This window comes from Vicia villosa, unplaced genomic scaffold (genome assembly GCF_029867415.1).
Source record: "Vicia villosa cultivar HV-30 ecotype Madison, WI unplaced genomic scaffold, Vvil1.0 ctg.001197F_1_1, whole genome shotgun sequence".
NCBI classification, from domain to species: domain Eukaryota; kingdom Viridiplantae; phylum Streptophyta; class Magnoliopsida; order Fabales; family Fabaceae; genus Vicia; species Vicia villosa.
Window position 1 is genome coordinate 279,041 of NW_026705530.1, and position 25,514 is coordinate 304,554.

The following is a 25,514-nucleotide window of genomic DNA, read 5'->3' on the forward strand; positions in this document are numbered from 1 at the left end:
GCTTTGTGTTTTGATTCTTGGCCACAAGTTTTTGTGGCTTGGAATAGATTTTCTTTTTCAAAAGTTGTTTTGAAGATTCTTAAGTTTTTTTTGCATATAACTTTTCGTGTACATTAGTTGTGGTAATGCCACGTCAACTTCTTTTGCTTTTTTCTTTTTAACCGAGGTTTAGTGGAAGTTTGGATGACGTGGTAGAAGATAATTGGCCATGTTCTCTACTAATTAATTAAGAGGAATTCTTGTATGGAAAGAGACCTAAATCCATATATTTAGGAACAACCAATAAGAAGAGGGAGAATTTAAATTTATTTAAAATTTAATTTCGTTTTTAATTGCCAACATGGAGGGTGATTATGATAATGGAGGAGAGAGATAATTTTAATTTTATTATTTAATTAATAAAAAAAATGTGATTGGTTGTGTGTAAATTCAGGTGGTATAGCTGTGTCCATCTAAGTATTTTCCCTTAATTAGACTACTTAATTAGACTATGTACAATGGTTTATGGATTCAACACTCTAATTTTTCACTTTTTACACTCCACATCATCTTCTCTCTCTTCCACCTAATAATTCAACATTCATTCAACTTTTACTTACTTTGTTTAATAAAATTCAACACCCTACCCCACCACTTTTATTTCATATTCATATTTTCTTTTATGTTTTTGTTTTTGTGATTAAATTTTAATAACAATTATTAATTAAAATTAAAATTAAAATAATTAAGAGTTAAATAATTTTTTTAATTTAATAACTTATTTGAATTTATTTTTCTAATTTTATATTTTAGTAGAATTTTGGGTGTTAAAAAATTATTATTGGGATCTATTTTACTAAAAAAGATTGTTAGTGCTACAAACAAGATTTTACTTAAGGCTAAATAGAAAAATTAGAGAGAAAAATCTCAATTTTTTCCGTGTCCAAATCTAATAAACCAAGTCTCTATTTATAGAGGAAAAAAATAATAAATATTTTATGAAAATAAAAATAAATAAAAAATTAACTTAAAATAAAATAATTAATTTCAAATAATTAAAGTGAGATAAAAATCTAAACAATTGCAACAACCAATAAGATTTTGCAAAGTATTATAATGGCCCTCACTTCCTCCTCATTCAACGTGTTAAATGTTTTCAACACAAATTAATCCACATCATTAAATGCTCTCCCATCATTGAAACGTTTTGCTAGTTTTTTCAGACGCGTGGCTTTAGGTTGTCATGTTAGTGTATGACACTTTCCCCTAGGGCATTCGAGTGCACTTGAGTTCGTTTGCGCTTCCTAGATGAAATTTGGATGTTGATTTTTAACTTATTGTTTCCCATTGATATGGTCGGTTGCTTGCCTTCCTCTATAAGAAGGCTTCTGGATTTTTAGGAGAACTTTCGCTATCCATGATAATCATTTTCTATTTGCGAGTGTACTTTCTTCTTTTTCTTTAGGAGCATTTCTTTGAGCGTTTGTCATTCCTTAAACAAAGCCTTCCATTGCGCCCTTAACCTTCACCTTTTTCTTCATACTCTACTCCTACCAGGGATCCTCCTTGCCCTGAACTTGTTTTATATCTTCAGTATCCATTTAACCATGGCCAATATAATTGATCATCCCATAAATTTATCTAGCAACTCTAGGAGTGTTGATTCCTCTCCTTTAGTTTGGGCAGAAGTGTTTTCTAGTTCATATTCTCACCACATAGTCACTAATCAATTAGCCTCGGAGGTTATACTTGTGTCTATTGATTTCGATTTAGAGGAGCTTTCTAGTGATTCTTTGGGTAAAGAAGTTTCCATTAATTAGTCTTCCTTTGACACTCTATTTTATGACGAGGATGCGGGAGATGATAACACAGTCAATTCTACGCTCGCATCTTCCGAAGGTGCAGGAGCTTCATGAAATTCTGGCCTTCAGACTCAAGATGTCATATGACTTGTTGGGACGTCTGATATAACACAACATACAATAGACATATATTTATGAATTAAAACAATGTTGGAAAGTAATTGAACACACTGGATTGTTAACCCAGTTTGGTATAAACAACACCTACTATAGGGGCTACCAAGCCAGGAAGGAAATCCACTTTTTGTAGTATTGTCGCACGCTCGCGAAAAAATGAACAGAGTCGCCACCAATATATTTATCCCATAAGGGAAAGGAATATCAGAAAACCTAACAAAGGAAGGAACAGGGTCTTGCGACCAGAGATCAAGGTACGGGAGTCGGTTACGCAAGGGGAAGGTATTAGCACCCCTCGCGCCCATCGTACTCGATGGTATCCACCTATGTATGTTTCTATCTAAAGGGTGTGTACTATGTCTATGTCTACATGCGAATGAATGCAAAAGAAATACGGGGAAAAGAAGGAATTATTTACAAATGTGCTCGTTCAAGCCCCGCGACTTGATGCCTACGTATCCTTTTCAGGATTCAGAGCGCCGTAGTTCGGCTCAATATTTTCTGTTTGTTTTTGTGTTTTTTAGTTGGGCAGAGTTAACGCTCGCGCTCTCGCATAAGGGGACAGCCTAGGATGCAATAGAGCGGAGATAACAATGCCCTTAAGAAAGGAGAGAAGAGAGAGAGTTTGAGTGTTTCGAGGAAATCCCTAAGGCAAGGGAAACTCGAGTTACTCTTTGGTTTGTGTCTTTTAGAATTTGGGAACTTACGCCCGAATGATTCCCTAAAGCAAGGGAGATCCAAGCACTCGAATGATTCCCTAAAGCAAGGGAGATTCAAGCTTCCATTCCCTTTTTAATGATTTTCACTTTTTTATTAATGTTTTTTAGTGTTTTCTTTGTATGTTTTAAAAGGGATTTTATTTGAATATTTGTTAGATGTTTTATGTTGTAAAAGAAAAAGAAATGAAGAAGGGGGGACTAGCCTAATTTCTAAACCTAGAGTTATTGTTGTTTTATGTACAAGGGAGTATAATCTAAAGTGATCATGATAAATTCTAAAAGGAGCATTAAAATGGTATTAACAAAATAGGCCAAAAATATGGCCAAAAACAAGTAACAAAATCACAAAACAATTATACGAAAAATAGCATGGAGATTGAAATTCTGGTAAGACAGACTCAGAATGTCATACACAATGTCACGACATCTTTTCTGTCATCAGCTTGGCTGAGGCAGTACATACAGATCCCTCAATTATTTATTACATCTAACATCCAGAAGTCTGGAAGTGTTGGGATCCCATATCAGTTCAGGTAACATTAACAAATCTGCTTAGCAGAGATTCTGTGTTAGCACAGTCATTAAATCACACACTGATGTCATGCACGATGTTATGACATCCAACCTGAACTTACAAATAAGCAATGCAGAAACATAAACAACACAACAGAATTGTTCACCCAGTTCGGTTCAATCAACCTACTCTGGGGGCATACCAAGCCAGGGATGAAGTCCACTATTAGCAGTATCAATTCAGAGCTAAACTCCCAGTTTACAACTCCTCACTTAATCACTACCCAATGACCCCTCTACCTAGGTTCTCCCTAGATATGGAATATCTCCATTCCACTCCCAATCATAGCAATGATGTCTAGCAGTCAGGAACTCAGCCACTGCATCAACGGCTTAATCACCAACAATTTAAATATACATAATGGAGTGGTTCCAAGAATACAATCTTCACTCATTGCTTCACAGCTTCTGAGTGAATAAAGTAAACCTCTTACCTACAGGCTTCGAGGCACAAATCAGTGATCATCCCACAACCTGGGTGGTTCACTTAAACAACAAACCCTAATGACTACATTATAATCGTTAGGTTTACAAGGCTACAAAGATTCCTTTATATAACCTGATCCTAGTTGGACTTGGGCTTAAAATCGCAGCACTCCATGCTGTTACAAATCAGCAGATTTCTTCTGCTACAAACAAGGCCTTTTGATCATAAGTTACCTAATTTATCTCCTAAATTAGTAACTGCTGAAACTTCAATCTTAGATTTGATTCTTCAATATTCTGACTTGATTCTTTGACCTTTAAGACTGTGCCACATAGGATTACATAATATCCACATAGAATATTCTGTATCTTTTAAAACCAAAACTGAATCTTCCTTCCTCAGTTCTGCAGGCGCGATGTCATGGTTAATGTCATGACATTCCTTGTAACATCTTGTTTTAGTACCTGTTTTTGTTCTTTTAATATTCGCAAGAGTACATTATATTACATTCAGCTGCTATTATGTTTTAGCCAAGCATGGATGCCAATAAGACAATAATACAGAACAGAGCACTAACAGAGATGATACAAAAACATAAGAAAAGCAATTCAAGTATTAGTGTAAAAATAACCTAAAAACTATTATTTTTTTGTTTTTGTTATGAAGAAAAATTCAATTAATGCCAAGACTTAAATCCTAAAATATATCAAGCTAACTAGTATTTTTATCCTAAAATTATGAATCTAATTGAATTCTAATAAAACCATTTGATATCCTAATTAACATCTAAAAGGCTAATTATTCTAAGTAAAGGAAATCAATCCAGGGGGTGTGAAAATGAACTATGGGGGTATACATTAGCAAGGGGCGCAAGGCCCAAAGGAATTGGCTCAAGGATTGTCTTTGTTTTCATTTTTATCAACAGAGTAATTATGGGCCTCAGGAGGGTGTGTTCAGCAATAATTTCGTATGAGGCCCATAGGAAGTTCTTGTTTGATCCATCAGACATCATGATCTTTATACCAATTAAAAAAAGGAATGAATTAAATTAAAATTAAAAATAATTAAAACGAAAAAGGAATTTTAGGGTTTGAAGTGAACATAGTGGCTATTGGACTTATCGTGAAACTCAGAGCTCTCTCCTTCGCGAATGAAGCGGCGACGGCGGTGTCAAGCTCTCCGATCAACATTTCACCGCCGCTAGCAAAAATCGGCCAAAACCAACACTCCTCCTCACATCTCTTGTTTCTTATTACTTCAAATTCGTTCTCGATTCAAGTTATCCCTAAGTTCTACATTGATCGAGAACGGTATGGTCTACGAAGAACGACGAAGGTTCAGAAGCGTACCTGGATTGAAGACCGTGAATGCGAAGTAAACGCGAAGACAACGGAGTAATCTTTCCGGTGAGTCTTCGAGTTCTTTAGCTTATTCCTTTTGCGAACCTTCCTTCTTCTTCTTCTTTTTGATTTTTCTGCGTGCCGTATTTCTTCTGTGTTGGTTTGAGATTGGGAGATGGATGAATGATGATTGAAGTTGTTGCGTGAGGATGAATGAGGATGAGTGATGTTGAGAGAGTGTATAGGATTGAGGGAGCTTAGCTCTCCTCCATTGAAGCTCAGTGAGAAGCTTCAATGGAGTTTTGGTTGTGAGCGTTTGGTGGTGGTAGGGGAAAAGAGAGAGTTAGAGAGAATTCGAAAGAGAGAGTGGAATGAAGATGATGGTGAATGAGCGTGTGAAGAAGATCGAGAGATTGTTCTGAGAAGTGAAGAATGGAGAGAGTGAGAGATTGAAGATGAAGAGTGAGAAATGGTGGAGAAGTGTTATGGCGTGAAGGTCTGAGAATTGGGGTGAGGCTCTGTTTATATAGGTTGAGGAGTGGAGGAAACAGTTATGGGAAGAGCAACCTGAGCCTTTGGATTGGTGAAGTTTGTTAGAGATTGAGTGGTGCGGATTGAATCAGTTAGGAGTTTGAGTTGTGAGCTGGAAAATTCGGTTAGGAATTGGTTATTTCTATTTTTGATTTGGTTACAGTTACAGCCTCTTAAAAAGTTAGTTTTGGTAGTTATTTCAGTTTGGTACTAAGTCCAGAAGTTAGTTGAGCCTAGGGAAATTAGTGATAGGTTTAAGATTGTTAGGGATAGTTTGAAATTGAAAGGTGGGGGGAAAATTAATGATTGGCTATTGTTAGCACGACTTGACTGAATTTGGGATTTGGAGTATGGCTGGGTATATACCTGAACTATCCTCATCTGAGTTGAGCTGGTAATGATGAGGTTTAGTCGACACGAAACTGTGATCGAGCTATTAGATCATGTAGAATTCAGCCAACTATTTTTTGTAGTGAACTGGTTTGAAATGTATGGTTATATGATTATATGAGGGTCTTGAGTGATGGGCAAATGGAGGGAAAAAATCTGAATTACATGCTTCACAGTTTTTGTTTGGGTGGATTGGTTTTTTATAGTCTAACTTGTATGAATTGGATTTTTTTCAGGTTTGGAAGTGTGTATGCCCAAGCTGTAAGGTGCTGATTGAATGTGGATACAGGCTTGATTGGTTTTGGAAGGTGCAGTGATGCAGGGCATGGTTGGTTTAAGAGGTAGTTACTTTTCTGTTTTCTGTTTTGTATCTGTTAGTAGGTTGTTAGTTGACAATTATATGGACTTAATTAATAGGTGAAGGGTTTCAAAAGAAAAGGAATGAGGGGCAGTTGGGTGGGTTAACTGAGACTGAAACTTAGATTAGAATGTTAGTGAAAGATTTGACTGGTTAGTTGAAATGGAATATTAGCGAAACTATTAGAAGATTACAATTGTCGGTTAGCAAAAGGTTATTTAGAAAATTAGTTTGAAATTCTGTTGGGGCTGTTATGAAGTTAATGACTAGTGGGATGTATGGTTTCCTTTTGGTAATATTTTCTAATCCTGTCTGAGTGTATGTATAAGGTGCAAAACTGTGTGGCTGAGCTGATATACATATTCTTATCTGTGCAGGTCTCGGTTTTGATTCGACGCAATGCTTCGATACTCCTGAAGCTTGTATCTGCAAGTGAATGGCTGATTATGCTGGACTTTGTATTGAATTTGTGGAATTGTGGGTTTGAAGTGGAATATTGTGTGCATAGAATTGATTTTTCTTTGCGATGCTTATTGTTCATTTTTCTATTTTTGTAGTGTCGGGCTGACTGAATGTTTTTTTGTTGATTTTGTTTGGCTGCGTGGGCTGGATAATGCATCGGAATGGTTTTGATAATGTATATGTATTACTTGCAGGTTTGAAATCATTTGGCAGGTTCGGTTTCGGCACGTTTTGGTTTGGAGGATCCTCTTTGAAGTGTTATGATGTTGATGTATATACTGAGTTGTTGCAGGACCGTAATTAAGGAATTAGTTTAATGGTTGCGGTTAGTGGAAAGTGAAACTTAGGTTAGAGATAATAAGGAAAGGTTAGTGAAAAATGTGTAACAGGAATTCTGCTAGTTATTAGTCATGGAATCAGTCAGCTTGAACTTGGCTTATGTATGGCTTAAACTCGAATGAATATGTGGACTTGGTATTGATGTATTTGTAGTGATGATGATTTCAAGAGGTCTGTAGTAGTTTGTCTTTCTGCTTTTTGTAATGAGATTTTTGGTATTGACTGTTTGTAATGGATTGTAATGAATGCTGGATTTTTGTAATAATGTGAGGTGTTTTGCCTTTTGAATACAAGAATGCATTTCCTCATTTTCCTTCTTTTTGTGCAAGGCTTGATCAGATCTTGTAATGACTTTTTCTTGAGTTTCAAGTGGCACCATCCATGTAATTCCACAATTTTATGTCTGAAAAGAACTCCCTCCATTTTTACAAATTGAATTCCAACTCTTCCTTCATTTGAACTTCATGCAAGATTTTGAGTGAATTATGAAATAAGATGAAAACCTGTAGAAGTTTTAATTTGGATTTTGGTCAAAAAGTCAACCGTTCCCAGTTGACTTTGACAAAAATCAACGCTATTATCATCTAGCTTTCGAAGTTGAAATGATCCACCCAAATAACATAGAAACTCCAATTCTTGCATATAAATCCAAGTAAGTGACTTGCAACCCAAGTGATAGCCTGATCCACTCATTAATTGATGAACCTAACCCAAATGCTGAGTGAAAATACTTGATGATCTTAAGACCACACCCCTAGATCCATCTGATAATCCCAAGCACACGGAGCAGACCTGAAGGGCCTCAGTTGAACAAAATTGCATAATGTAGAAACCTCAATCACTCTGAAACCCTAGATCTTTCCATGACCATTGATCCAATGTTCCAGGTGCCTTATTGATTAGTGATGCATGATGCGTTATATGACCTAATGGGAGGTATGTACATGATATTATGAAATGAGAAGTCTAAGCCAGTTAAAATAAGTTAGGGGCAGGACAAATTTGGGGTATGACAAGTATCAATTCAAAGTATTATGCAAACAACCCCCGATTCACACGTAAACAATCGGTTTACTGACTTCTCACTTAATCCCTACCTAGTGCAACTTCTACCTAAGAACTTCCTAGTTAAGAGAAACTCCTCTCACTTTCAATCACCCCAGTGATGTCTCACAATAAATACCCTAGACACTGATATTGACGTCCCTTTACCACATTCTTCAATTACAAACAATAGTCGATTAAGACTCCCTTAATCAACAAATACTTGATCTTGTTCAAATGCTTTGATCAAGAACAATAGCTTAAAGTTTGGATGACGTGGTAGAAGATAATTGGCCATGTTGTAAATGACACTGAAAATACTACTTAAATTAGTCCCTTATGGGACGTCAAATAAAGATAGATTTATGAAATAAATCCCTTGTGGTTTTGATGAATGATTGACTAGTAAATACATTATTCTATTACTATTAAATAAAAATAAATTTTACATTGAATAAAAACTTAGTTAAATACAATTGCAAAGAGTTTCAAATTGAAACTAGAATTAATGATGATTCATGATGTCACACTTTAAAATCGGTGATATTGATCTTCAATAAGGTGGTACGAGATATATTTCCAAGGTTACCACTTTAGCGTCAAAATTAGCTACTGAGTCTAAGACGAATATATTCAAAAGTGAATATTACAGAAGTTTACTTTACATCGCATGTGTGTTGATTATATATGTTCGATAATCTTAATTTGGCTTGTGCTTGATTAGCCTTGGTATTAGGCATTTAACCAGCCTACAAAATTTTCACATAAGGCTTGCCGACGTGTGAATCAATTGGAAAACTTATCAAAACAATGAAGCCGCCATCGAGTGTTTATTTATCCCACAGGAAGGGAAAGGAAAACATCGATTAAAACCTAAAAACAAACAAACAAAGGTCATCCGACCAAGAGAAAGAGTAAGAGAGTCTGTTACGCAAGGGAAAAGGATTAGCACCCCTCACGTCAATTGTACTCGACGGGATCCACTCTTGTTTGTTCTAATCTATGGGTGTTAAAAGTCTAAGGCTTAAAGCTAAATGTAATGCATGCAAAAATAAAATAAAGAAAATGCGGGGAAAAGAAGGAAATATTTACAAAATTGTACTCGCTCAGGCCTAGCGACCCAATGCCTACGTATCCTTTAAAGGAATCAGAGTGTCGTAGTTCCGCTCGAAATTTTCTGTTTGTTTTTGTGTTTTTTAGATGAACAATGTTAACTTCACATTCTACTGTAGCTCGACCTTAGGAGACTCACGCAATTATCGGAGAAAGGAATTTAATCATGTTCTTAAAATATTGAAAGATTGGTTGGTGTTTTTTTTATGTAGACAAATGACGCATTAAACCCAATGGTGGGACACGCATCACCCCTATACTATTTTAAGTTTTGAGACTTGAACCACACAGAAGTCTATGAACAAAGAAAAGCAAGTTGAGGGTATGGACCCGCTTACTCTTTCCGCTACTTAAGGCTCACGGTAGTATGATTCTTATCAACCTTTATTAGGTATCTTAAGAAGATTTATTGGGTGTTTTTTAAGGAGAAAGCTTTGTGATTTGAACCACACAAAAGTCTATGAACAGAGAAAAGAAAGTTTAAGATGGACTCGCTCGCTCTTTCCGCTACTTAACGCTCACGGTAGTGCGGTTTGCATCGTTATTTATTAAGTATTTTAAAGTTGAAAAAAAAAGATGACCTAAACTAAAAGGGAGACCAAAGAGCCCTTAAAGTTGTCATGCTTGGGTAGAATCCTAAGTTCTAATGACTTATCTTGCACAAGATAAAGTCAAATCCTAAGGGAACATGGCAAATGAGCATCAAGCAAGCTCAAAACAATGCAAGGAACGTGGACTCAAGACACAATCAAAATAAATGCATAAGATCGCCATAAGATGTAAGGCACACAAGGAACACTCAAGTAATTCATGCAAGTCAAATATCAAACTAATGTATGATCAAATAACCATGTGATAAGGAAATGACAAGCCTAAAGTCAACACACATCACAATGAATGCCAGGTGTCATGCCACACTAGGTAAACAAACATCAACATCTTTCAATAAGGAAAATCATGTTGATAAAGAAGGAAAAAAGATGGGAACCAAAGCAAAAGAACCCAAGTCAAATATCAAATCAAACATAGCTCATTGATCTTTAAAATATCTCACCTCACAACAATTTTAAAACAAAGTAAGGTAAACAAGAATGACTCTAACTTGCATCACCAGAAAGAATTAACAACTAAGTGATAATGAAAGATGAAGAGAGAAAACAAGTATGATAAATGTGACCCAAGGTCAGTAGCTAGGTCAAAAACCACAAGTACCTATCATGGGAAAACTTAAAAGAAGAGAAATTGTCCTCGAGATACCAAACTAGCTATATATAAAAATCAAGACCAAACTTCAAAAGAAGTTAACTTGTAAAACAAGTAAAGAGGCATAGATACAAAAAAAAAGATATATGGTTCTCATATACATGAAAACATACCTCAAATATCATACCTAAATTGGATCACAAGCTTTAGGAGCTCCACTAAATCAAAAATATAAACAAAGTGATAAAACACACAAAGAGCTTTTTATGGTCCTCATGATCAATTGAAAGACCATTAAAGGAACAAGAAGCATGGCACAAGGGCCCTCAAGATATCACACACCAGAAGTGAATCTATAGAAATAGAGGTGGATCATTTTCCTTAAAGGCTCACCACAAAAGCATCAACAAACTAAAATTGAAGAAGAAAGAAAATATGGCTCCTAACAACTATTATGAACTTACAATCAAATATAAGTTAATGATCCAAAGAACAAAGTGAAATAAACAATAAGACCTTAGAGGTCAGAAGTAAACACATTAAAACAAATACTCTTTAGGTATTGCACCCAGTGCATCTCCTAATCTCAAGCAACCAAGCGTAGAGGTAAAAGAAGGACCAAGTGAGAAAGTCAAAGCAAAAAGCATAATATGGAATCAAATGGTTCTCATGTGCATTCAAGAACACTTCATTGAACATATCACACTCCATGTAATATTATTAGACTTTACAACTTTTCAAAAACAAATCCCTTTCACAACGGGGCCAAAATAAAACATCAAAATGGACAAGTAAAAGCAATTAAAACAAAGAATCACAAACAATTACTAATTGATCATGTAAAATAATCAAACTTGATGTGATTATATGATAAACATCAGATCATTATATTTCCCAAAAGTTGGCTCTAAAAAATGGTTATAAGTTATTCAATCAACTCAAACAAAATTAACAAGAGCCAAAAGGACTTGTTCACTTTGAAAATACAAAAGAAATAGATAAACTACATAAGAAATATAAAAAATTAAACCAAACAACTGCAAAGAATGTAGAAATAAAAAATGAGGTTTGGGGTTCTTGGATTTACATGGAAAAAAGCTTAAGGATTCACAATCACCAAAAGTAGTCCCTCGTGTATCTCAATTAGAAAAACTTGTTTGAACAAATTAGGAAAATTAGGAAAACAGAACCAAAAATTTAATAAAAAATGTTCTTATCCAATTTTTGATGATGGAATGTTTCGAATATGCATATTCGAAATAATTCAATATTTATTAAAAAAAAAATTAAATCAAGGTTAATCAATATAATTAATAGTATAAATCAAGTTAAATAACTGAATAAATATAACAACAATTTTTAAATTCTTAAAAAGTTAAATAAATTATTTTTAAATATAATTTTTCTATGTATTTTCTCAATAAATTTCCTAAAGTAAATTATTAATTCCTCAACTTTTAAATGGAAACTATTTAATTAAAACGGACAAAGATAATATATATTATAACAACAATTTTAGATAATAATTAAAACTGACAAAATTAAAACTTATAAAATTAATTAAAGAAAATATATAATTTAAGTAATAAATATTTAAAATAAAATCAAAAGAAATTTGAGATTTTGGTTAATTCGGATACGAATTAACCAATATCCCAAATTTCTCAATTTCTTTGGGATTTTTTCGGATATGCATGTATGAAAAAACCTTTGACAATTATTTTGGGTGTCTTCAGATATGCATATCCGAATTAATCAAAATTCTAAGTTTTTTTTTTTAGTGTCTTCGGAGATGCATCTCCAAAGGCTATTTTGAGGTTTTCAGGGGTGTTTTTCACCTTTCACCATCTATGGGTGTACAAATAAATTGTCGAAAGTGACTCTCAACAGGTTGTTCAAGCCATCCACTCCAATCACGAGGGTGGATCTGACTTTAGTTTGATTATTATGTCTATTAAAAATTTATTACATGTTTTTTTCAACTTTGAGGTGAAGTTTATTAGGCGTCAAGCGAATTCAGTTGCCCATTCCCTCGCGAAGGCGACCAATTCTTGGGCTAGACACAGTGTCATCCATATGATTCCTCCTTGTATTGAACATCATCTGTTGGATGAATTTCATTGAATTTATTTTTGTCAAAAATAAATAAATAAATTGTCAAAAAAATAAGGGAGGTGCATTGAAAAAAATTATCTTCAGGGCAGCGTTAAAGGGCTTTGGATGGAGGGTGTGATTAGCTAAACAAGCCCAGCCCATCACGTTTTTTCCTTGGTCCAATCAATTATTTCAGAATTAACAAATAAAGGACATTAAAAGGTGACAAACTTATGTCACACATTCACCAATCGGTCATGCTTAAGTAAGTGACTAGAAGACAAAATAATACCAACACCCAATCAATGCTCGCCACATAATCATTTTCTTCCTCATGCATACAACAAGAAAATGCAGCAACACACATGAAGGAAATCAAGCACAACACACATCATCATCTTCAAGATTACATAACTTATTCATTTCTCCATGAAATCAAAAAAAGTAAAGACCAAAAAAGATATATGAAATTAGAGGAATACAGTGGTACCAAGTAGAGATTAAAAAGTTGCATCTAACATAGATAAAAGTGAACAACAAGCACGGTTAGAAACCTATATCCACATATTTTCAGAAACTCGTAAAACTTGAATCAAGCACAAATGCAACACACAACCATCATCAAACTTATTGTTTGGTCAGCTATGAACAACATTCCAATAGTCAAACTTTTCTCCATCAAACATAGGAGGTTTAGCACTATAGCGCACTCTATCGTTATTATCAACAGTATCATTGTTGGTAGGAGTTTATGTGGAAGCAGCCATTGTTTTTCACACAATCTGGATCGATACTGAACACTGTTAAGTACTTGATAAAGATTCAAACTCTTTATCCCTACTCATAACTGTTAGAACAAGATTTGTTCTGATCAATATTCTGTGTTTTGATGATAACATTATATATGAATTTTGTATAAGACAATATGGTACTCTAATCCTTTGCATTTTCCATTTTAGGAAATATATAAAGAGTATGCACAAATCAGCGCTCAGAAGCAACTGACTCTAGAAGTTCTGGATGGCTTCATCAGAACATGCTCTGGCAAGACATCAGAAGATGATCAAGCAGAATCAGAACATGAACTGAAAGCATCAGAAGAATGAAAGTCAGAAGAATAAGCTCTGAAGTTCTGATGGTATCACATTCAAGCTCTTCAAAGTCAGAAGACAAGAAGATGCTCTGCACCAAGCTATTGACTATGATATTCAAACGTTGTTATATATAAAATCTGAGTCCAGAAGAAAGTACAAGATGAAAGGCTGAAACGTCTAATCTCTGACTAACAAAAGGAACGTTAGAAGCTACGAGGAGTCATGAAATAGAGCTGGATGCAAATGAATCTCAGAAGAAAGGTAAGTTAATTGCATTAAAATCTAATAATAAAAAATGCACTAACGCTTTTCAGGCTGAAGAAGAAGATTCTGAAGAGTTAGAATCAGAAGAAGAAGAAGAAGATGATGATGAACTTTCCATGATCTCCAGAAGAGTAAATCAACTCTGGAAAAGCAAACAAAGAAAGTTCAAGAACTTCAAAAGGCCTGAAAGAGGAGAATCTTCTGGACACAGAAGATCTGACAAGAAGAAAGTGACGTGCTATGAATGCAAGGAACCTGGACATTACAAGAATGAGTGTCCAAAGCTTCAGAGGGAAAAGCCCAAGAAAAAGTTTGCAAAGAAGAAAGGTCTTATGGCTACTTGGGATGACTCAGATTCTTCTGATCAAGAGTCAGACTCAGACTCTAAAGGTGAGCAAGCAAACATAGCGATGATGGCCACAGTTGATGAGGAATCAGAATCTACATCAGACTCAGACTCTGAAGAGGTATTTTCTGAACTTTCTAGAGATGAGCTAGTTTCTAGCTTAACTGAAATTCTGGAAATCAAGGCTAAACTTAGTATCAAATACAAAAAGCTGAGAAAGCTCTTTGCATCTGAAACTAAGAAGCTTGAAATAGAAAATGCTGAACTTAAAGATAAAGTTTTAAAACTATCTAAAGATGCCGAATCATCTTCTAGTTCAGAAAAGTCTATTCCAAGTGTGAACAATATTCTTAAGGAATATAACTTGAGTTTCAGGAAGTTTCTATCTAGAGGTATTGGCAGAAGTCAACTTGCCTCTATGATATATGGAGTTACTGGAAACAAGAGAATTGGCATAGGCTATGAGGGTGAAACCCCATATAAACTTGAACCGGTTGATGAGATGAAAATCACATACAAACCTTTGTATGATCAATTCAAGTTTGGCCATTCTCATGATATAAAGCTCACATCTAACTCTAAGAGTTTTCATTTAACACACACCAAGAAGTATGCTGCACACACTAGAAAATCTTATGATAAATCTTTTGCTAAACCTCAATTCAATCAGAACTTGAGGAGAACTAACCCAAAAGGACCCAAGAAAATGTGGGTACCTAAGGAAAAGATTATCCCTGTTGAAGATCTCCTTCAAAGCTCAAAGGAAAAAGGAAAACATGTCATGGTACCTGGACTCTCGGTGCTCGCGACACATGACAGGAAAAAGGTCTATGTTCCAAGATCTGGAGCTTAAATCTGCTGGTGAAGTCAAGTTTGGAGGGAACCAAAAAGGCAAGATCATTGGTTCTGGAACCATTTGTATTGGTAACTCTCCCTATATAACTAATGTACTTTTAGTAGTTGGATTAGTTCATAACTTATTGTCCATAAGTCAATTAAGTGACAATGGTTATGACATTATCTTCAATCAAAAGTCCTGCAAAGCTATTAGTCAGAAGGATGGCTCTATCCTATTTACAGGCAAGAGAAAGAACAACATTTACAAGATTGATCTTCAAGATCTTAAGAATCAAAAGGTTACTTGTCTTATGTCTGTTAGTGAAGAGTAGTGGGTCTGGCACAGAAGATTAGGTCATGCTAGTTTGAGAAAGATTTCTCATATTAACAAACTTAATCTGGTCAGAGGACTCCCTAATCTGAAATACAAATCAGATGCTCTTTGCGAAGCATGTCAGCAAGGGAAGTTTTCAAAACCTGTATTCAAGTCTAAAATTGTTGTCTCTTCCTCTAGGCCGCTAGAACTTCTGCACATTGATCTTTTTGGCCTTGTCAAAACTGCATCAATCAGAGGGAAGAAATATGGATTAGTCATCGTAGACGACTATAGCAGATGGACATGGGTAAAATTCTTAAAACACAAGGATGAGTCTCATACTGTGTTCTTTGACTTCTGCACTCAGATTCAATTTGAGAAGGAATGCAAAATCATAAAGGTCAGAAGTGATCATGGTGGCGAATTTGAGAACAGATTCTTTGAAATTTATTTCAAAGAAAATGGTATTTCCCATGATTTCTCTTGTCCTAGAACTCCACAGCAAAATGGAGTTGTAGAACGAAAGAATAGGACTCTACAAGAAATGGTGAGAACCATGATCAATGAAACCAATATGGCTAAGCATTTCTTGGCAGAAGCAATTAATACAACGTGTTATATTCAGAATAGAATATCTATAATACCTATTCTAAATAAGACTCCTTATGAATTGTGGAAGAACAGAAAGCCCAACATTTCTTATTTCCATCCATTTGGATGTGTATGCTATATTCTGAACACTAAAGATCATCTGCATAAGTTTTATTCTAAAGCTCAGAAGTGTTTTCTACTTGGATATTCTGAACGCTCAAAAGGCTACAGAGTATACAATACTGAAACTCTTGTAGTGGAAGAATCAATCAATATCAGATTTGATGATAAACTTGGTCTTGAAAAGCCAAAGCAGTTTGAGAATTTTGGAGATATTGAAATCTCTAACTCAGATCATGAAGAACCTAGAAGCAAAGTTTTAGAAGATCAAGTTGCTGCTTCTTTGGAGAATCTCAGAATATCTGAAGATCCAACACCCAGAAGATCTTCTAGACTCAATTCTGCTTATCCAGAAGATGTTATCATTGAAAAGAAGGATGATCCTATAAGAACAAGAGCATTCCTTAAAAACAATGCAAAATGTCAATTTGGTCTAGTATCTTTGATTGAGCCAACTTCTGTTGATCAAGCTTTGGAGGATGCTGACTGGATAATTTCCATGCAAGAAGAACTTAATCAGTTTACAAGGAATGATGTTTGGGATCTAGTTCCAAGACAAAAAGGATTTAACATCATTGGAACTAAGTGGGTCTTCAGAAACAAGTTAAGTGAAAAAGGAGAAGTTGAAAGAAACAAAGCCAGACTGGTTGCTCAGGGCTATAGTCAGCAAGAAGGCATTGACTATACAGAAACCTTTGCACCAGTGGCCAGGTTAGAATCTATTCGTCTTCTAATTTCTTTTTCCGCTCATCATAACATCACTCTATATCAGATGGATGTTAAGAGTGCCTTCTTAAATGATTATATAGATGAGGAAGTATATGTCCACCAACCTCCTGGTTTTGAAAACTCTAAGTCTCCAGAACATGTTTTCAAATTAAAGAAATCATTATATGGCCTGAAGCAAGCTCCCAGAGCTTGGTATGAAAGATTAAGTTCTTTCCTTCTGGATAATGGTTTCACTAGAGGACAAGTGGATACAACTCTCTTCTGTAAAACCTTTAAAAAGGATATTTTAATTTGCCAAATTTATGTTGATGACATCATATTTAGAACATCTAATGCTACACTTGGAAAGGAGTTTGCTAAGTCTATGCAGGCTGAGTTTGAAATGAGCATGATGGGAGAACTCAAGTATTTCCTTGGGATCATCCTCTTGTAAGCAAATGTATCGAATGGGCACGTGAAAGTGGTCTTTTCTTGATCTTCAGGTGCAATATGAATCTGAAAGTAACCTGAAAAACCATCAAGAAAACAATAATGTGATTTACCAGCTAGCCGTTCAAGCATATGGTCAATGAACGACAAAGGAAAGTGATCCTTTCTAGTGTCATACCCCAAAATTTGCCCTCCTCATTGCATTTTCAATGACTCAAGTTTCAAGGGTTTTCTCAAAAGCACTCTCTCCTATTCAAAACTAGGGTTTGCATTTATCAAGAGAGTTTGAATCTCTAAGGCCCCAAATGGATCTCAAGGTATCTCATATGTCTCAAAGCGTCTTCAGGTCAAAAGTCAAGCTTCAATCCCAAGGATTTCTCACTCAATGGCTCAGATGATCAACAATCGACTATGTTGACCTAAAAGTCAACTATAGTCAAAATATAGTCAAACTTCTATATTTTTGGTCAACATCAAGTATGTGAGGTTATATCCATCATTGGATTAAAGGTTGATCATGATTCATTAATAAAAACTCAGAAATGAACAAATTCAAAAGGTTCAAATTAGGGTTTTTTATAGGAGAAAGTCAACTCAACTTTGACTGGCCATAACTTCCACATGGAGCATTAGAAATTTCTCACTCAAAGCCTATTCTGAAGGAAATTGGATTCTCTACAACTTTGTCTCTCACAAGCCAAGGCCAGAAATGCTTCATTTGAGAGATATGGTACAAAAGATTATAGGTCCTTTTCAAAGGTCAACCAAAAGTAGTTTTTTATCAAAGGGCATATCATCAAGATAAAATCTCCAAATTAAAACTATGTTCCAAAGTGGATTGTAGAGGACATCTTGAGGTTTCCAAAAAGTCCTATAACTCTCCCATACCTAAAAAATTGAGGAAGATATGCCTTGTCAAAGTTGGGCGATTTTGAAGGAAATATGTGAAACAAAAGTAGTTCAAAATGATTGTTTTAACAAATGGGCCTATCTTGTTATGACCCAATCTTGATTATAAGGTTACTAAGAACCTCCAAATCCAAGGCCACGACCATGTGATTTTTATTATAATTTTAGTGAATTTTTATTCATTTAAAAACATAATTTAAATCAAATAAATAAAAGAAATACAACGAGATTTGATTTGCTTTGATTCATAATCAAAATCAATCTCTTAAATGTCATATATTCCTCACAAATTCGTCCAAATTAGTATTGATGAGATTGGATCGGAATTATGTCAATTTTGGAAAGTTTTCATACAAGTTTCAAACCAAATCCCAATCACTCCAATAACAATGATTCTGATCCAAACTAAATGACCTAATGCAATGCCTATATATATATATATATATATATATATATATATATAAAAAACATTTGCAGATGCAAAGGGAGTTGGAAAGACATGTTTTGGTAGCCCTGAATACCGTGAACAAACTCAAAAATTTCTTGAAGAAGAGTCCATTCGGTTCTGGTATGGGAGCTTGTTCCAAAGCGTTTTATGGATCCTATCACGTCCCCAGGTTCTCTATGAGACTTTTCCAATAATCCTCAAGGTGCAAAGCAGCCAGAATCATCACTCTAAGTCACGGTTTTTTTACATTTTTATTTCAATATCGTTTTCCTACATTCATCTATTTTTAACATGTTTTGATCGCGTATATATGTTTGTGATGATGTTTAGGTTGTTTCTGGTTGTTTAATTTGATGATTACTCGCATATATGACTATACGCCATAGTTAGGGTTCTGAGCTTTTGAAATTGGGAATCCTGTTTAGGAGCAATTCTAGGCTAAATTAAAGGTGTCATGGGAGTCGGGGGGTTTATTATAATTGACCTGGGCTATTTTTTTGGATTTTTTGGCAAAGAATTGTAGGTTTGAGCAAGGTATAGCTACGGCCACGCTTTAGAACCGTGGGCAAAGGTATCCTTGTTTATGCAGAAAATCGAATGGGGAAGACGACCCCGGTTGCCGCGCGTTTGATTTTAAATTTCCTGGTAATGTTCTTTTATTTATTTTGTTTCATGCATTATTCTAACAACAAGGCAAGCGCGTTTCACTGGTGTGTGTCTTTGATCCCCAAGCGCGAGAGGGACGGTTCGATCCCCGTCTCGTGCAATTTAATTTGTGCATTTGTTATATTAAGACTCACTCAGAGATCCAATGCACGAACAACTGGGGCACACTGCTTCAAAGATTTCAATGTTGTCTCTGCTAAAGTATTCAGAAGCTCATGCCAAGGCCCTGATGAAATTCTTGAAAGCTGCACATGTACCATAGGAGATTTCAGTCGACCAATTCGAAAATTGTGTTGCCAGTCTAATAGTAGATAACGGTCTCGGTTTCTCTGATGCTGATTTAACCCCTGCTAGGAAAAATCACAATAAAGCCCTGCACATCTCTATTGAATGTAACGACACCACTTTGTCTCATGTGCTGGTAGACAATGGTTCCTCCTTAAATGTGTTACCAAAAGTAGTACTGGAAAAACATGACTTCGAAGGAGTTGTGTTACAACCAAGCGATGTTGTGGTAAGAGCCTTCGACGGGTCAACAAGAACAGTATACGGAGAAGTTAAGCTCCCAATCAGAGTGGGCTCTTAGATCTTTGATTCTACCTTTTACGTAACGGAAATTCATCCAACATACTCCTGTTTACTAGGACGCCCTAGGATACATGGGGCAAGCGCTGTAACTTCTACCCTGCATCAGAAGTTAAAATATCCTATAAAAGGTAAGGTCGTCACGGTTCATGGTGAAGAAGAATATGTGGTTAGCCACCTGAGTAACTCCAAGTATGTTGAGATGGATGGCGAATTCATCAAAACTCCCTGCAAATCTTTTGAGGTGGTTCCTCCAGCTATCTCTGCTGCCAAACATATTTCTGCTACTCATGCTACAAAAATAACTCCAACTATGGCTTCTCTCAAAGATGCTAAAGCTGTGATCGAAGAAGGTGGTTGCACAGTATGGGGACAACTCCTTGATGTGCCTTACAAGTTCGATAAGCTAGGTCTGGGCTATGCTAATGGAACTCAGAAGAATGATCAAAGTCCTCGTTCTGGAGGATTAATGTCACATTTCATCAGCCAAGGAGTCAATGCTATTGAAGACGATGGAGTGATCTTGAACCATATTATTCAGCAATATCCAAATGAAGTTCCACCTGTTTCCAAGGAAGTTTGGGAGAACCAAGCGGCAGGTATGATTTTCTAGTGAAGTACACTGCTCCTCAGAGTTCTTTTATTGCCATTGAAGACATCGTCCCAACTGGATGGGGTGATCAGTTTGAAGATTGCAAAAGTTTCACAAGTTCAATTACTGAGCAATACCAAAGTCCACCTAGTCCAAAAGAAGTCTGGGATACGCTGGGAGAACCTAGTGGTAAGTATGACTTTATGGTGAAGTATTCCGCTCCCCTGAGCTCGCAGATCTCTATTGAAGACATCACCCCAACTGGATGGGATGAACATTTCGAAGACAATATGACAATCACAAGCCCTGTCACTCCTGAAGAAGTCTGGGAAACACCAAATAACGAGAATGATTTTCTGATGCAGTACACTGCTACCCAGAGTGCACAAGTCTCTATCAAAGATATCATCCCGACTGGATGGGACGATCTTATCGAGTATCTCTCTCAGCCAACAGAGGCACCTCAGCCTGGGCTCTCATATCCAGCAGAGTATCTTGAAGGATCGACAGCTCATCTCGCCACCAAAGAAGTCAATGTTGTGGAAGACGAAGAAGACAATTGCAATTGGAGTAACTGGATATTCCCTACTCACAATAATGGATTGAACACCTGGGAAGCCGAAGATGTTATCTCCTTTGATCAGGAGTAAATGCAATTTCCTGTTTTCGTTGTTTATATGTTCAAAGATAAAAATGGTTCCTGAACTATCGAACCATGAACTTAAAAAGCCAGGTGCCTTGCCCGAAGCACACTGGTCCTTTTTATAAGGGTTTGTCATACCATGATCATATGTTCATTCAATAAAATCATGGGACGTTTGCATATTCAAATTTTTCGATCCTTTTTGTTTATTTCTTTGCTTTATTCATTTTCAAATAGCTATGTGTTCTTACACACACCCACATAATAAATGCAGATTCACATTCACTCTGGATCCTGTTGATAACGATTCTGCTATTGCCAGTCATGAATTTGAAAATCCGATCTACCAAACTGAGGACGAAAGTGAGGAAGATTGTGAAGTACCTAGGGAACTTGCAAGGCTATTAGAACAAGAAGAAAGGACTATACAACCGCATGAAGAACCAATTGAGGTTATCAACCTGGGCAGTGACGAAGAGAAGAAAGAAGTCAAGATAGGGGCTGATTTAGAAAACAGTGTCAAGCAAAGACTGCTTCAAATGTTACAAGACTATGTTGAGATATTCGCTTGGTCCTATGAAGATATGCCTGGTCTCGACAAAAATATTGTGGTCCATCGCCTGCCAATCAAAGAAGGTAGCACTCCAGTTAAGCAGAAGCTGCGAAGAAGTAGGCCCGATATGTCTAAGAAGATTAAAGACGAGGTTGAAAAGCAATTCAACTCTGGCTTTCTAAAAGTTGTGAGTTATCCTCCATGGATAGCTAACATCGTGCCTGTGCCTAAAAAATACGGGAAAGTCAGAATGTGTGTAGACTACAGAGATCTGAATCGGGCAAGCCCCAAAGATGATTTTCCTTTACCTCACATCGATGTACTGGTTGACAATACTGCACAATGCAAGGTATTTTCCTTTATGGACGGATTCTCAGGTTACAACCAAATCAAGATGGCGCCCGAAGACATGGAAAAAAACAACCTTCACAACACCCTGGGGAACCTTTTGTTACAAAGTAATGCCCTTTGGTTTAAAGAATGCAGGAGCAACATATCAGCGTGCAATGGTAGCTCTGTTCCATGATATGATTCATCAAGAAATAGAGGTCTATGTGAATGATATGATTGCAAAGTCCAACACCGAAGAAGAACATCTTGGTCATCTGCACAAGCTGTTTGACAGACTCAGGAAGTACAGGTTACGACTGAATCCGAACAAGTGTACTTTTGGAGTAAGATCCGGTAAACTCTTAGGTTTCATCGTCAGCAGCAAAGGTATTGAAGTTGATCCTGCCAAAGTCAATGCCATTCAAGAAATGCCCATACCCCGTACCGAGAAACAAGTCAGAGGATTCTTGGGACGTCTGAACTACATCGCCAGATTTATTGCCCATATGACTACTACTTGTGTGCCAATCTTCAAATTGTTGAAGAAAGATCAAGTGGAAAGATGAAACGACAAATGCCAATTAGCCTTTGACAAAATCAAAGAATATCTTCAAAAACCACCAATCTTGTTACCACCAGTGGAAGGAAGACCTCTGATAATGTACCTAACAGTGTTAGAAGATTCAATAGGGTGTGTACTGGGGCAACATGATGAGTCTGGCCGAAAAGAGCATGCAATCTACTATCTTAGTAAAAAGTTTACCGATTGTGAAACAAGATACTCACTGCTCGAGAAAACTTGCTGTGCCTTGGCATGGGCGGCTCGCCGACTAAGACAGTATATGCTAAACCATACCACTTTCCTGATCTCCAAAATGGATCCTATCAAATATGTGTTCGAAAAACCTGCTCTCTTTGGAAGAATAGCAAGATGGAAAATGATCTTAACAGAGTATGACATCCAGTACACTTTGCAAAAGGCAATCAAAGGAAGTGTGGTAGCTGATCATCTGGCTCATCAAGCAGTGGATGATTATCAAGCGTTGAACTTTGACTTCCCAGATGAAGACATCATGCTAGTTACTGACTACGAACAAGTAGGACCGGAGGAAGGACCCGAGCCAGGATCCCGATGGACTATGGTTTTTGATGGAGCCTCTAATGCGCTTGTCAATGGCATTGGAGCTGTAATCATTTCTTCTACAGGAGGACATACACCATTCACTGCCAGATTATGTTTCAATTGCACTAACAACATAGCCGAGTATGAAGCATGTATTCTGGGTCTCAAAGCTGCAATCGATCTGAGAATCAAGTTCCTGGAAGTCTATGGAGACTCGGCCCTTGTAATTTATCAAGTTAAAGGGGAATGGGACACGAAGCACCCGAATCTAATTCCTTACAAAGAATATGTGCTGAGTTTGATTCCTTACTTTGAAGAAATCACTTTTGAACATATCCCGCGAGAAGAAAATCAATTGGCTGATGCTTTGGCTACCATGTCATCTATGTTCAAAGTCAGGTGGGACAATGAGGCGCCAATGATCACCATTTACAGACAGGATGAACCAGCCTATTGCAATGAGATCAATACTGAAGGAGTGGAAGAAAAACCATGGTTCCATGAAGTAAAAAGATATCTCGATGCCCAAGAATATCCTGAAGGGGCATCCATTAACGATAGAAAGTTTCTAAGAAGATTTGCTGCTAAATTCTTTCTAAGTAATGGAATCCTGTACAAATGCAACCATGACTCGACTTTGCTTCGTTGTGTGAACAAGAAAGAAGCGGAACAGATTATGGAAGATATACACGATGGTGCCTTTGGTACTCATTCAAGTGGACATACAATGGCTAAAAAGATTCTGAGAGCAGGTTACTACTGGTCTACCATGGAGACAGACTGCCATCATCACTCCAGAACTTGTCACAAATGCCAGATATATGCCGACAAAGTACATGTACTTCCAGTCCCATTAAACGTCCTGACAGCTCTTTGGCCTTTTGCAATGTGGGGAATTGATATGATTGGAGAAATCAAACCTACTGCCTCCAACGGACATCGCTTTATCCTGGTCGCTATTGACTACTTCACAAAGTGTGTAGAAGCAGCCTCGTTTGCTTCAGTAACCAAGAATGTTGTAGCCCGGTTTATCAAGCATAATCTCATTTGTCGATATGGCATCCCTGAAAGGATCATCACAGACAATGGCATAAATTTAAACAACAGGATGATTACTGAACTCTGCACGCAGTTCCAGATCAAACATCATAATTCATCCCCATATCGACCAAAGATGAATGGTGCCGTGGAAGCTGCCAACAAGAACATCAAGAAGATCATACAAAAAATGACAGTAACCTACAAAGACTGGCATGAGATGTTACCTTTTGCTCTTCATGGTTATCGCACATCAGCGCGTACTTCAACAGGGGCAACTCCATTTTCCTTAGTTTATGGCATGGAGGCAGTTCTTCCAATTGAAATTCAGATTCCTTCCCTAAGGACTATGAAAGAAGCTGAACTAGACGAAGATGATTGGATTCAGACTCGGTTGGACCAGATAAACTTGATTGATGAGAAGAGGCTCGTAGCTATTTGTCATGGTCAGTTGTACCAGAAACGTATGATCAAAGCCTTCAACAAGAAAGTCAAAAGTCAGGCATATCAAACCAGTGATTTGGTTATCAAATGCATCATTTTACCACAGGGTGATCCCAGAGGCAAGTGGACTCCCACTTATGAGGGACCATTTGTAATCAAGAAAGTATTCTCCGGCGGAGCCATGTTGCTTACCACTATGGACGGCGAAGATTTCCCACACCCTGTAAATGCGGACATAGCCAAAAAGTACTTCGTTTAAAGAAAAGCTCGCTAAGTTGAAAACCTGAAAGGGCGACTTAGGCAAAAAAATGAGCGTCTCGGTGGATTGAAAACCTGAAAGGGCGATCCAGGCAAAAATTAGAGACTAAAAAATAATAATAATCCCGGTAGGCTGAAAACCTGAAAAGGCAGCCTAGGCAAAAGTTAGGGAATAAAGCGTACGACTATGTCTCGTTTGGCTACCTACTCACCTTCAAGGTTCAACACATCAAAGGCACCAATCAGTCCAATCATTTTCTTCCAACAAGTGAGGGATGAGATACTCGAAGACAGATTGACAATAGCAGAGTTGAAACTTGACTGGATTGTTTCCACATAACTATTTCCCTTTATAAGTACTTTTCAAAGATTTATGACAATTTCCTACTACTAGGATTTTCGTCTCCTTGTACTAATCCGCCTATTATGGCTCTTTTTCAAAATCAATACAGCTCATGCTCAAAATTAATGTTTTCACTTTTTCTGTTTTGAACGCGTAAACGTCCCAATGATAATTTTGAATGAACATATGCATTTGAATATGATTGATGAAAAACAGGAATACCATTCAGGTAATGTCCCAATCATTTGGACATCATCCCAAAACCAGCATCAGAAGAAAAGTTCCCAAACAGAGATACGTTCCTC

The 25,514-nt window shown here is 36.6% G+C and overlaps 1 long non-coding RNA gene across 2 annotated transcripts; it reads left to right on the forward strand.

Moving 5' to 3' along the window:
• Positions 1-4,760: 4,760 nt before the first annotated feature.
• On the forward strand, positions 4,761-7,362 carry LOC131633974 (uncharacterized). 2 transcript variants are annotated; one of them, XR_009293451.1, is made up of 4 exons: positions 4,761-5,083; positions 6,175-6,279; positions 6,674-6,794; positions 6,953-7,362. It is a non-coding gene; the product is annotated as an uncharacterized LOC131633974 (long non-coding RNA). The 2 variants fall into 2 exon arrangements; XR_009293450.1 differs by having other exon boundaries at positions 6,674-6,773.
• The last annotated feature ends 18,152 nt before the right edge of the window (positions 7,363-25,514 follow it).